Source organism: Adiantum capillus-veneris, chromosome 1 (genome assembly GCF_014529385.1).
Source record: "Adiantum capillus-veneris isolate H3 chromosome 1, ASM1452938v2, whole genome shotgun sequence".
NCBI classification, from domain to species: Eukaryota; Viridiplantae; Streptophyta; class Polypodiopsida; order Polypodiales; family Pteridaceae; genus Adiantum; species Adiantum capillus-veneris.
This window is the reverse complement of record NC_140931.1, coordinates 70874724-70887659: the sequence shown is the minus strand read 5'-3', so window position 1 is coordinate 70887659 and position 12936 is coordinate 70874724. Positions and strand designations below refer to the sequence as shown.

The following is a 12936-nucleotide window of genomic DNA, read 5'->3' as shown; positions in this document are numbered from 1 at the left end:
GACAGTATCTTTCCCTCTACAATAAAAGTCCTCATTCACTAAGATATAGCTGGTAGCCTTTTTTGCCAACCACCTACGTTCACTTTTACTCATACCAGAGGGTGCTTCACAATGCTCAAGAAAGTAAAGTAAATCATGCAGCTCCTCCTTTACCTGGTATAAAGGACTTTTCACAAGGATAGCACCTACTATGAGAGTTTGCAGTTCTTCACCTGCTAAGGCATCTGCTTCTCGATTTTGATCTCTAGGTACAAAGTGCACTCGAACTTCTTTAAAACCCTTCAACAAGGCCTTTGCTTCCCTCATCTTAACAGACAATTTGTCATTTTTACAGGCCCATACACCAACCATTTGCTTAACAATCAACATGGAGTCACCAAAAACATTTAGCTTTGTGATGCCCTGAGAAAGACAACATTGCAACCCTAAAACAAGGGCATGGTACTCTGCCTCATTGTTAGAATGAACCTCTTTTAGATGAAACCCTTTTGCAAAGATCTTCTCCTTCTCTGGACCTAATATTACTATGCCTGCTAATGCCTTGTCTTTGGTCCGCTTGTAAGCCCCATCAAAATACAGACTGTGTGCTCCCAGTAGAACTTCAGGCTCCGGGATAGGCGGTACCTGACTAGGTGCCTCTTTCTTGGCCTTCTCATAACACTTTTGTGTGAGGACATCTGCCAAACAAGCACGGGTGGAATCCTCTACTTGTAGTGTGTAGTCAAACTCTTGAAGCTGCACCACCCACTTTGCTATTCTTTGAGACAATTCCATGTGTTGTAGGGCATATGGAAAAACCTCCTCAGTTGTGATCACCACAAATTGTCTCGGAAGTAAGTAAGCCCGAAACTTCTCCACTGCAAACTTAAGAGCTAGGTGCCTCTTTCTTGGCCTTCTCATAACACCTTTGTGTGAGGACATCTGCCAAACAAGCACGGGTGGAATCCTCTACTTGTAGTGTGTAGTCAAACTCTTGAAGCTGCACCACCCACTTTGCTATTCTTTGAGACAATTCCATGTGTTGTAGGGCATATGGAAAAACCTCCTCAATTGTGATCACCACAAATTGTCTCGGAAGTAAGTAAGCCCGAAACTTCTCCACTGCAAACTTAAGAGCTAGCACCAATTGCTCAGTTGCGTTGAAACCCTTTTCAGCAGCTGTCATCACTCTACTAGAGAAGTAGACTGGTCTCATGAGAGATGTCTTTGGGTCTTTTTGCATCAAGACAGCTCCTAGAGCTTCTGGACCTACACTAGGATTTACATAGAATAATTCACCCCATGTGGGTTGTAGGACGACAGGCAATGAGCTCAAAATGGTTTTAACTTCTTGAAAGCACCTTTCACCCTCCTCACTCCATGTCAATGTAGTGTGTTTAGTGAGCTGCTGCAAAGGATAGATTGCCTGAGAAAGGAGATGTATGAATCGTCCCATGTAGCGAACCTTTTGAATGAAGGAGACTAGTTGCTTCACGTTTGAAGGAGTAGGTAAAGCTAACAATGTCTTTACCTTTTCAGGGTCAGCCTCAATACCATCTTGAGACACAACATGGCCTAGTAGAGTGACCTTGCTCTCACCTATGTGGCACTTGTCTTTATTCAATTGCCCACCCAATTGGGCCAGACGGGTGAAACCTTCATCAACCTTGGACAGATGTACTTCCCTAGAGCTGTAAATGCAAAAATCATCAATGAAGACTCGTATGGACTTACCAAAGTAAGGTTGAAACACCAAGTTCATAAACCTCTGGAAAGTAGCTCGGGCATAAGTTAAACCAAAAGGCATAACTCTATAAGCAAAACACCCCCAAGGTGTTATGAAGGTAGTCTTTCTTTGGTCGTCATCTGCAATTCTGATTTGGAAGTAGCCTGAGTACCCATCACACACTGTGTACCTTTCATGACCAGCCACTTCATTTAGTATTTCATCTTGAAAAGGCAAAGGAAAATGGTCCCTTTTTGTGGCTACGTTTAGAGGCTTGTAATACACACATACCCTCCACTTCCCATTTTTCTTTGGTGCTACCACAACTGGAGACACCCACTCAGAATCTTCCACTGGGTAGATAAATCCTGCCTTGAGTAATCTTTTTACTTCTTTTAAGAGTGCATCTTGTTGCACTAGCCCTAATCTCCTTAGCCTTTGCACCACTGGTTTGGCACCTTCCTTTAATTGGATATGGTGTTGGGTTACCGTCACTCCTTTAATGTGCTCGTAATCAGTTATAAAGAGGCCAGCATGCTTCTTTAGTACCTGCAAATAGGGTTCTCTCTCTTCGTCTAGTAGGTCCTTAGCTAGCATCTCCTCTAAGCCTGTGGCTTCTTCCTTGTTTAGAGAGTCTTGACCACCTTCTCCTTCTGGGTTTCGCAGTATTATACCCATGACTTCCAAAGAGCTAGCATCCTCCTCAGATGACTCATCCTCAAATGAAGAGCAGCTGCTTGTGCTCCATTCATCCATAGAAGTCTCCATCTCTAGGTCTTGTTGTCTACCCTGCTTCATGTCATACACAATTTTTTGTTGCTTGCCACCTACCTTATGATTTGGTCGCAACTCAAGGAAACCTGTCTCCCAATCTTGCCTAGCTTTCATAGCCATAAGCCAAGGTCTTCCAAGGATTAGCGGATAGCCCTCCCCCTTAGTTGGGATCACATAAGCATCAATTGAGATTGCCACACCAAAAACTGAAACCTTCACTCCATTAACCTTTCCCACACAAGCCACCCTTACATTATTTGCCATCTTAGCTTGTAAGGAAGTTTGCTCGTTTACTTCCAAACCCAACCTGTGCATTAATTTCTCTGTCATAACACAAATCTCGGCTCCACCATCTACGTACACATTGGAGACTCGCTGACTCTTAATCTCTGCATCAATGACTGGCACGATATCCTTCATGCCTCTTGCACTAATAGACCCAACTGACTTTGCCTTAGCCCTCCTGGTGCTGACCATCTTAGACCAGGTTCTACGCATCTTTGGGGAAAGGTGGAGGAGTTGCTGCCATGAAATCTTTGGTCCTTGCTTACTCACATCTGCTACCAGGTCGTAAGGTATGGATCCTACCCCAAGTGGAAAGTCTTCTACTCCTATGTGCCTCCTTGACCTACTCTTCCTTTTCTTGTCTCCTATCACTTGGGAGGAACCCTCATTCACTTTATCCGGCTTTGAAGCTTCCATTTCATCAGTTCTTTGTCTCCTAACTCTCTTTATTGGCATGGCAACAGCTTCCTCCATTTTTTCTTTCCCTTTATCCTTACCATTGTCAAGACTTATGACAGAGACAGCCCTGTCCTCCCCTCCCGATGGTAGTGGAGGGATCTCGGCTGGTGCTTGTGGTGGTGGAAGAGGGGGTCTCAATATTTGGATTGGTGGAGCCACGTGTGCATTTTGTCCATTTAGTGGCCTAGCTCGAGGAGGAGTGACTTGCTGGCGAGGAGGCCGTCTTTGATTACCATTTCCTTGATAGCGTCGTGGATGGGGGCAATAATACATGTCGTGACCTACCTCTCCACAGTTGTAGCAAATGTACTCACGTGCTTGCCTTTGTCCTTCTTGTCTATTTCGTTCATTTCCTGGCTGGGGAACCCTTACACCTTGAACCAGATTGATGGACAGGCTCTCTAGTTGATTGGTGATTTGTTGAAGTAATTCTTGTTGAGAGGACTCTTGGTCTGTTGCTCCTGTCCCTGCTACTACCCTTGCCGTAGGTTGAGCTAGCGGTGGAGGCTCCATTCCCCCTTGTAGTTGAGCTTGGAATTTTAACTTCCTATCCTTCTCCCTTGCATAAGTCATAGCTTTATCAAAGGTATCTAGGAATTTACCTTTTACCTTTTCTTGAAGGATGGGGTAAAGCCCTGCCAGGAAACAGTCCTTCTTTAGGCATTCTGGCGCCCTTTCTCCTTCACCTAGTGATGCACACCATTTCTCCCACAGGTTGGAAAACTTTCCTTCATAGCTTCTATAGCTATTGGGTGATGTTTGGCGTAGCTCTAAGAGCTGTCTCCATATCTCCTCTGGAGGCTCATGGCGGCGAAATTCTTCGATGAAGGCCATCTTTAAGGACTCCCAGTCTCTTCTTTCTTCAGGTGCCAAAGTTTGATACCATAATTTTGCACCTTCCCTCAAGACCAAAGGAAAGGCCCTTAACTTAGTAGCTTCGTCATCCCTTCCCGATACCAGAAAGTCCATTTCCAAATTATCCAAAAAGTCTGGAGCAACCTCCCCAGGCTTATCATAAAAATTAGGGAAGGCCATAAGTGAGAGAGTAAACAATTACACAAACAGCTCCAATTTATTTTAAAATAGAGTATGGTAATTACAATTTGGAGCTTTAGCACAACTTAGCTCAAAATAGGATGAAGATCGACACATCAAAGGAATGGTAATAGTCTAGTAAGGGTAGAATGACAGGATGAGGAGAGCACAAGATTTCCCCAAGTCTCTCGGCTCCAAACAACAAGGCTATTCTTTGCTGATAAAAGATTTTTCTATCAATACAAATATTCACACGGATATGACGCACAAAATGGAAAGGAAACATGCGGGGATCCTCATTCTCATTATTGGCATCCATACTTACACACAAGAGCCTAGCTTAGTTGCACCACCTTGGGACCAATGAGCCTGATCAGCCACAGAAGGTCAGCACCACGGATCACTTCGACTCTTCCTGATGCATCTGTGAAGACGTAAGGTGTGATGGCAACACTTTGTACAATGCTGAGCCTTTTAGCAAGCAACAATTGGATGCTATTACCATAATCAGCATGACGAATGAAAGTGACACCATTAATGTGTAGCTCATCATCAACTAAGATAGTTTCCTTAGATTGAGATAACTTCTTGAAAATTAGCAGCAAAGGTAGGACAGGGAGGCTTTTCACCTGGTCTCCAAAGCACTTTGGACAATATCCAAAGTGATCTTCACGCGGACAGGAGGTTGGCTTGGGATTGGTGGTGTCTGGATTCACAAAGTGCACTGGGACCACTCGCAGACGGGCGGCAATCTTGTAGGCAAGCCTTCGCCTCTTTGCTTCAGGAGGATTTAGGGGTGAGAGTCGTGGTTGCAAGTTGAAGGTTGAAGTTGGTTGCTCACTAGCCTTTTTCTTGCCTGTAGTGGTCATGTAATCCCTTATTAATGAGATTAAGCCAAATGTTACCTTATGCTTGAGCACGCGCTGCGGCCTTGGGCCACTTAGGTGTAGAGGTGATCTTCCTCCTCTTAGTCGGCTCCTCAGGAAAGAGAGGTCTGGTGATGCTTTCTCTTCCCTTAATGTGTGTCACAGTACCTTCGTGTATGTTGATGTAGAATATTTCAAGCTCGTGTGCGTTGGAGGTTTCTGGAGCACTCATAGGTTGAGAGGAGAGGTATATCAAGCTCTTCTTCTCACTCTCCTTCGTTGGCGACGATCACGAACAAGGCATGTAAAAAACTTACTTCTTGAATTTCAATGACACTGCAACCTGGTAACAAGACCTCGATGAAAGCTTTTAAGGCCTCTAAAGCCTCCTCCTCTTCTGTTCTCCAATTTGCAAACTCCTCACGCCATTCGTCCATGTTGTAGATTGCACATCTTCATTGCTTGTGGAATGAAGGTCTGTGTAGCCCTCCTCAGTGGGGGCACCAAAATGATAGCGGGAAAAAGAGCAGTGCAATCGGGTGGCTTTTGTACTCGTGCACACTCCACAAACCACGCCTCATGCAAACAAGCAAAGAACAAAACAAAGGGGGCACCACCCTAAATTAAGAGGTTTAGGGACCTCACACATAGTGCACATAGGCAAGTGAGACTTCTGGCATTATGATGGCATCAAAACATATGGCAAAACACATAGAAACGAAGCTTAGGGACCTTATGTAGCATATATATACACAAGACATCAGCTTAACAATACAACGGCATCTGATCATACATAACAAGGATATAGAGAAGCAAGCCAAGGATGGCATAATCCCTTGTCAAAAACAATCAACCCAGCAAGTAGGTATGATCCTACTAGCAACACATCAATACCTTAGAGAATGATGGCGAGGATGGTGGCCATGGAGCATGAGAGAAGACTCCTTATTTAGGTTTTAGGGCTAGTAATGTAGCATACTAGAGGAAGAGAGAGAGAGGGAGAGAGAGTAGAGCTCCATCCATAGCTCCTCGTTGTGAGCAATGTCGTCATAGCTTCGTTGCTTGGTAAAGTGGGTGAAGTGTTGGTTTTGAGTGAGAGAAGGCCTCCTTATATAGGTTTCTGAGAGGGTTTAGGATTAGGGATAAACATGCTTAAATCCGCTGATTGGGGTTACTTTTTGCTTAGGGTGGTCAACAAATTGAGGTCACCTGATATGTCACCATCAAGATATTCTCTAGAGTGATGTGAGAGGGGAGGGTAAATGCTGATTTTTCTAATTGTGACACATGGGGATAAGGCCTTGACCAGAATTTAAGAGCAGGTAAGGTGGCTGTTGAAACTGGAGGTTCTGCACATGTCAGGGGGGGGCCTGCGGGGGGGAGGTGGCAGCTGGGTCCTCCTGAATATCAAATTCTCAAAAAATCCTCAACCATGGCTTCTTTTGACATGTGTTCTTTGAAAAAATCAGCATGTCTCTTTTCAACTCAAAAGTCTTTATCCCTGTTGACTCACCTTTACCATAAGATTTTCCCCTTTTCTCCTCCTGTAACTGCATTGTTGATGCCCAATCACTGCTTCTAGTAACAGTGAACTGTTACCTACCAAATACTTATGGTGTAGTAAAAAATATTTACCATGGGTAAAAAAAGTTACTGTAGGTAAAAAGTGATTTGTATTTACCATGTAGGTGAAAAATATTTACTGTGGTAAAAAATATTTACTGTCGGTAAAAAAGTGAAAACGGAGTATGGTGTGCTGCGAGTCCACACGAACATCCTCGTGTAAATTTCACTAGAAATTCACACCTAGAATGGGCTATTCTGTAAGATATAGGTTGTAGGAATGCATAAGAGCTCGTTCCCACGTATCTTCTGTCCATGGCACTTTTTACTCTTTGGTGCTTGTGAAGTAGATTTTTCTTCTCTTTCGAGATCCCTTGGACTAGAGTATCCTCATCTCCCCAACAACTAACTGTGCCTTTATTGCATTTTCAGAAGGGGTCCTAAAAACCATGCATCAGTGCTTGATTAAGGCGCTTGAGGTGCTTGACTTACTCCATGCTTGAGGTGCTTGACTTGCCGCTTGATTAAGGTGCTTGAGGTGCCTTGACATGCTTGCCTGAGATGCTTGTGGGAATACCCCCTAGTTCAAGTGCTTTGTCATGCTTGGTGAGTAAGGTGCTTGAACACCTAAAGTCAAAAGCATCCATACAAGAGGGGGGGCGAGCCCTTTTCCTAGGGATTAGATAGAGAACACACACTCACACCCACAAGGGAAGCCCCAACTTGAAGAGGCAGCAAGGACACATGTCAGGTCCCTACCCATGTTACCTTCATGTGTTGCTTGAAGCCTATTGGCTAAGCTTCAAAGGGGTCCAATGATAAATTACTTGAATTATCTAATTGTTTTTTCATTTATCAAGTCCTCTCTCTCAAAGGGGAAAGGGGGACACTTGTCCCAAGCCTACACCTAATGCTAGAAATGGCCCAAGCTTGTGATTGGCTAGGCTTGGCAAGAGCAAATGAGCTTCAATTATGAGCTAGAAGGGGGGGTCGACCTAGCAAGGAGGGGGCTTGCTTGAGGGGTATACTCACCCACACACACTCACAAACACTCTCATTGTGTACTATGAAAAGTGCAAGAGCTCCCTCTCCTTCTCCAAGCAAGTAGAGGTTGAGAGCCTACACCAACACTCTTGGCTATGGAGTGCAAATCCAACCAAGAGCCATGCTTCAATGCTTAAGCTTGCCATCTCCTTCTTCTTCATTACTATGCTATTATGTATGCTAGCACAAGAGTTATGATAAGTGAGGAACTAGTTCTTTCTCCTATGAAATGTTTCTTCTTCCTCTTCCCTACCCTCATTCCCTGCTAGCTCTCTCCACCTTCGAAGGTGTTTGAGGTCTTGGGACTGAGGCTTGGGATAGTTAAAGCTTTCTTCAAGTTTATGCTATGTTTGTGATGCATGAAGCTTTCCATCTTCATTGCATCACCTAGGTCACAAGGAACACAAAGAATGTATTGTAACAAGTCTCTCTTAATGGGAGAAATCATAATACAATTGCCTATTGGAGGGGGGACCGGCTCCACATAAATCCGGTCCTCAACTGTTGTCATGTTCTCTAAATTCTCTCTCTTGCAAAAGTATTGTTCATGCCAAGTTAACTAATTGCTATGATTATGTTGCCATCTTCAAATATGTTCACCCGTTATGCTCACAAAGTTATTTCTCAAAAGTACTCTCATTAATTTCCGCTACTCTCAAGTTAAATAGACCAATTCCATTACATGTTTACTTCAATAGAAAACTCTAGCTGTATAATGATCTGATAGATTACTTACACAAGTGTACCGCATTTTTTTCGTTGTGTACATTGCTCAAAGAGCACATACTGCCAGCTGATAATGTGATGCCGATTCCAGAGAGAAAGCAAGAAAGATCTTGTGAAACTTGGCAATGGATTACAATTCGATTCACGCTTGTCCTAACGACTACATTCTTTTTAGAGGGGAATACATAGACATGGAGAAGTGTCCGAAATGTGATTCTGAGAGATATCGAGTAGATCTCCACGGACAAAAAATTCCACAGAAGGTTTTGCAACACTTTTCTCTGCATCCTCGCATTAAGCATTTCTTTGAATCTAAGTCCATGGCCGCCCTAGCATCATGGCACAAGGAAAATAGATCTTCAAATGGTGTGCTACGGATTCCTGCAGATTGCGTAGCCTAGAAACATATAGATGACACATGGCCGGAATTTGCCAGGGAAGCTCAAAATTTGCACTTAGGGATGGCTATGGATGGTGTAAATCCATTTGGTCAGAGGTCAACATCTTACAGTGTATGGCCCGTTGTCATCGTCAACTACAACATTCCCCCGTGGTTGACTACCAAGAAGGGGCACCTGTTTCTAAGCTTGATTGTGCTGGGGTGGTATAAAGTAAAGAATATGAATGTATATCTTTGTCCACTATTGGAAGATCTACAACAATTGTGCATTGGCATTGAAGTGGTGGATATGAGCCGACACACAAGTCGACGGAATGCTTTGATCAGAGGCATTCTAATGTGGACCATGCATGAATATCTCGGACTAGCAGAATGCTCAGGTGATTTATACTCAAACTCAAACATTATAAATCTTGGTTTTTCTCAAGCTTATCTATTGTCATGTGTGTACATGTAGGGCTTCAAGCAAGTGGATACAAAGCATGTGTTACATGTGGACCTAGACTTAATGCACGTCCGACGCCCTCATTGAAGAAGTAAATCTACAAAGGTCATCAAGCGCATCTTCTAGAGAATGTTTGTCTCCTGACGTCCATACCACAATCTACAAACTTGCGAAGTTTGTGTAATGGATCTCACAAAAGGAGATCCATGTAGACTCTATACCATTCGTCAAACTAAATGTTGCGGAGGTTGTGTGCATGTTTGAGAAACACTTTCCTACTACCATGCTAACCATTCAAGTGCATCTTCTTGTTCACATAGTTGATGAGGTGGAAATAGTTGGCACAGTACATTTTAGATGGATGTTCTTTTTAAAACGTTTCATGAAAACGCTCAAAGGATATGTGTGTCAGAAGGCACATCTAGAGGGTAGCATGGAAGAAGGTTGGCTGGTATCAGAGTCTCTAGTTTACATTGGAGAGTGGTTGGACGGATTTGATAAATCCCGAGACACGCTATGGCGACCCATAGATGATGAGTTCATATATGGGATTGTCATGTGAAATCTTGGTGTTGAGAAGAACATGACGAAAGATCTAGAGGCTAAAATCAATCGATTTTGCATGCTTCAAACTTTAGTGATGCAAAAGTGGATTTCACAATACGAGGATGCAAAGCAAGAGCGACAAAGGGCACAAATCGAGTGGAGACGGGGAAGAGGACCACCGATGCATTATTCGGCGGGTCTAGAGAGCCTACCAACATTCATGAGCTTAAGATGGTTGCACAACAAATTGAAAAGTGCACAACAGTGCGGTGAAGAAGTGACTGAGGAGGAGTGGGAGTACTCTCGGGGTTGCGCGACCAAGGTAAGTTTGCAATGTACAACTCGCAACTTTCTAGATGTTTGAACGGCCACTTATAGTCTTTGCTGGTTGTAGTATAGATCACACACAACAGCATGGTGTAAATATCGACATTTTAGGTGGAACGGATCGACAAAAAGCGTTTTACACAAGATTGTGGAATCATGGCAAAATTTGAACAGTCTAGTCGACGACGGTCCTCTGATGCAAATCCTGTGGTGGGAGAACTCATTTACTTCGGCACGCTACAAGAGATTTTGAGGATCAATTATAGAGGACCTTTTGTTAACTTGTTGGACGTGCAATGGTTCAAGATAAACATGGAGGGTCGCAAACGCTACTGTGCGCAGAGGAGAGTCTGGTTTCCTTGAGGTGGATTCAACTAAAAAATAGACCGACCTAAGAGACACTTTCGTACTACCCAAGAATTGTGGACAAGTAAGTCTATAAATATTTAACATCCAATTTTAGAAGCTATGCATGGAAGCACGCATGCAAGTTATGTGGCTTGGGCAGGTGGTATTTCATCCTACAGAGTCTGCATCAAACTGGTGGTACGTCATAGAGGTAGCCCCTTGTAGTGCACGGACGTATGAGGATTACCATGCGCCATTCACAACGGCATCAACAGAGGAGATCGGAGAGGATGCCCAATCAGAAGTCGCTAAAGTGGTGCCAAACGAGTATCAAGTTGCTACTCTCTATGCGATGCATGCAGAGGATCTACAAAATGAAACGGATGACATCTGCCTAAACGGAGAGCTCTATATAGACATGGGGAGTTATGCTGAGCTATGCGATGATGAGAGAGAGACCTCTTAAAGCCATAAACATTGTATTTGAACAATTTTGCTCCATTTTATAGTATATATTGTATTCACGTGGCTTTTTTTATTCTCGTCCATTCTTGTCTATATGCTTTTGTTGTTGAACACCTTGTCGTTGATGTTGTCGTATACAATAACGCATGATAAGATTTCATATGAGTCCTCTCTCTCTCTCTCTCTCTCTCTCTCTCTCTCTCTCTCTCTCTCTCTCTCTCTCTCTCTCTCTCTCTCTCTCTCTCTCTCTCTACATAGGAATCTCTCCCCATATTATCTATAATATACATTATAACTTGTCCATATTTTCTTCTTCATTCAATATTAAGATTAAATGTTTGTGTGTTTAATGCAGGTATGGATGATGATGAGTTTCTTTCTTCTTTCTCACCCCAGCAGAGGAAGTGGTACGAGGACCATCATCACTTTAGAGCACCATCACGTCGTTACACTCCTTCAGTGTCTCCCTTTGATTTGGAGCGTTCAGCACGCTCCAAGACTTCGGTGTCGACGAGTTGATCTTCACACTCTTCTAGGCACGGTTGCTCTAGTGGTGGTGGCGGCGGTTGCTGTGGGGATGCCACCACTGATGCCTCGACATCGCCTCATGTTCGACGAGACTCCTTATCTTTCCCTTCTTTGCCCGCCCCCACACTAGCCATGGCCTCGCCATCTACGCCAAGTTTTGTGTGGCTATTGGTCGTTCCTGGCTACACACCACTAGCTACTCCTCCGGGAGTCACCCCAGTTGTTGCTACTCCTCGCTTCGGGGCCCAGACTCCAATGGAGACACCTGGCATCTGTACCTCCATCGAGACGCCACTAGAGACACCACTCAACATCCCTGCTGAGACACCCAGGTTCACGTGTCACAGGCGAGGGGACTTATCGTACTCGATCGACATCAACGGAGGCATCATCTTAGATGACGAAGGCAAGAAGATGATCTTTCGCATGCGTGGTCTTTCTCTCAGGTGCTTCGACGCTACATACTAAACAGCTGGAGTGAACTGCCAAATGAATTAAAAGACGAAGTCATCAGCATGCTACATGACGAGTTTCTCGTGTTAAGTCAGATTGAGCGCTTCAATGAAGACCTGATGAAGGTTCGAATGCGCGAATACTGCAAGCACAAGCGTTCTGAAGTACAAAAACCAATAGAGCATTGGTAGAACATACCAGATTGGCACGACAAAGAAGATTGGAAGAATACGAAGCGCGCAGCCCATGAGAATCCTGACAAGTGGAAGCAACAAAAGGAGGCAGCCAAAGCGCGAGTAGAGGCAGGGAGCTCGCACCACTTGGGGAGCGGCGGGTGGGCATCATTTGAGGCCGATTTTGTAAGTTTTTTTGCATTGCCCTTTAGGTTTGGTAGTTACATCTATTTGTACTTTTAAATTCTAACATAATGTATTCTTTGTATGTTTTAAACAGTGGTTGATGACACGACGTGACCCCACCCTGTACGAGCGCGAGTACACGGGTAGAAAGGGCTTAAACACCCTGATGGAAATTCTTAGTTCTCGTGGTGGCATGGTTATTATTTCACTTTACTCTTTTACATTTGTTGTATTTTAATAATAACCTAAGATAATAAATTGTCTTGTAATTATATGTTTATACTTACAAAAAGTCTTATTGTTTTTTTTTTTGCAAAATTCGATAGATATTCCGCTTGGACGCGACGAGACGTCTGATTAGATGACGTACATCACTCTAGCTGTAGCCATATAGCACTAGTTTTCTTTTGTCATAAGATGTTTAATGAGATGTTGTGTATACGTCTTTTTGTAGCTATTGAAAAACGATGTATTTTCTCAAATCAATGACAATTGTGTTGTAAATATTACATTTGTAAAGCTTAACAATCAAGTGATTTTTCCTATGATGTGTATAATTTTGTCATTGATTTACTTTCGTCAATTCACTTTTGTCCAATTACTTTTGT

General features: G+C 43.5%; 1 pseudogene; it reads left to right on the top strand.

The window, feature by feature from the left end:
* Positions 1-12689, top strand: part of LOC147464949 (uncharacterized) — a 54590-nt pseudogene extending 41901 nt beyond the window's left edge.
* Positions 12690-12936: the final 247 nt, after the last annotated feature.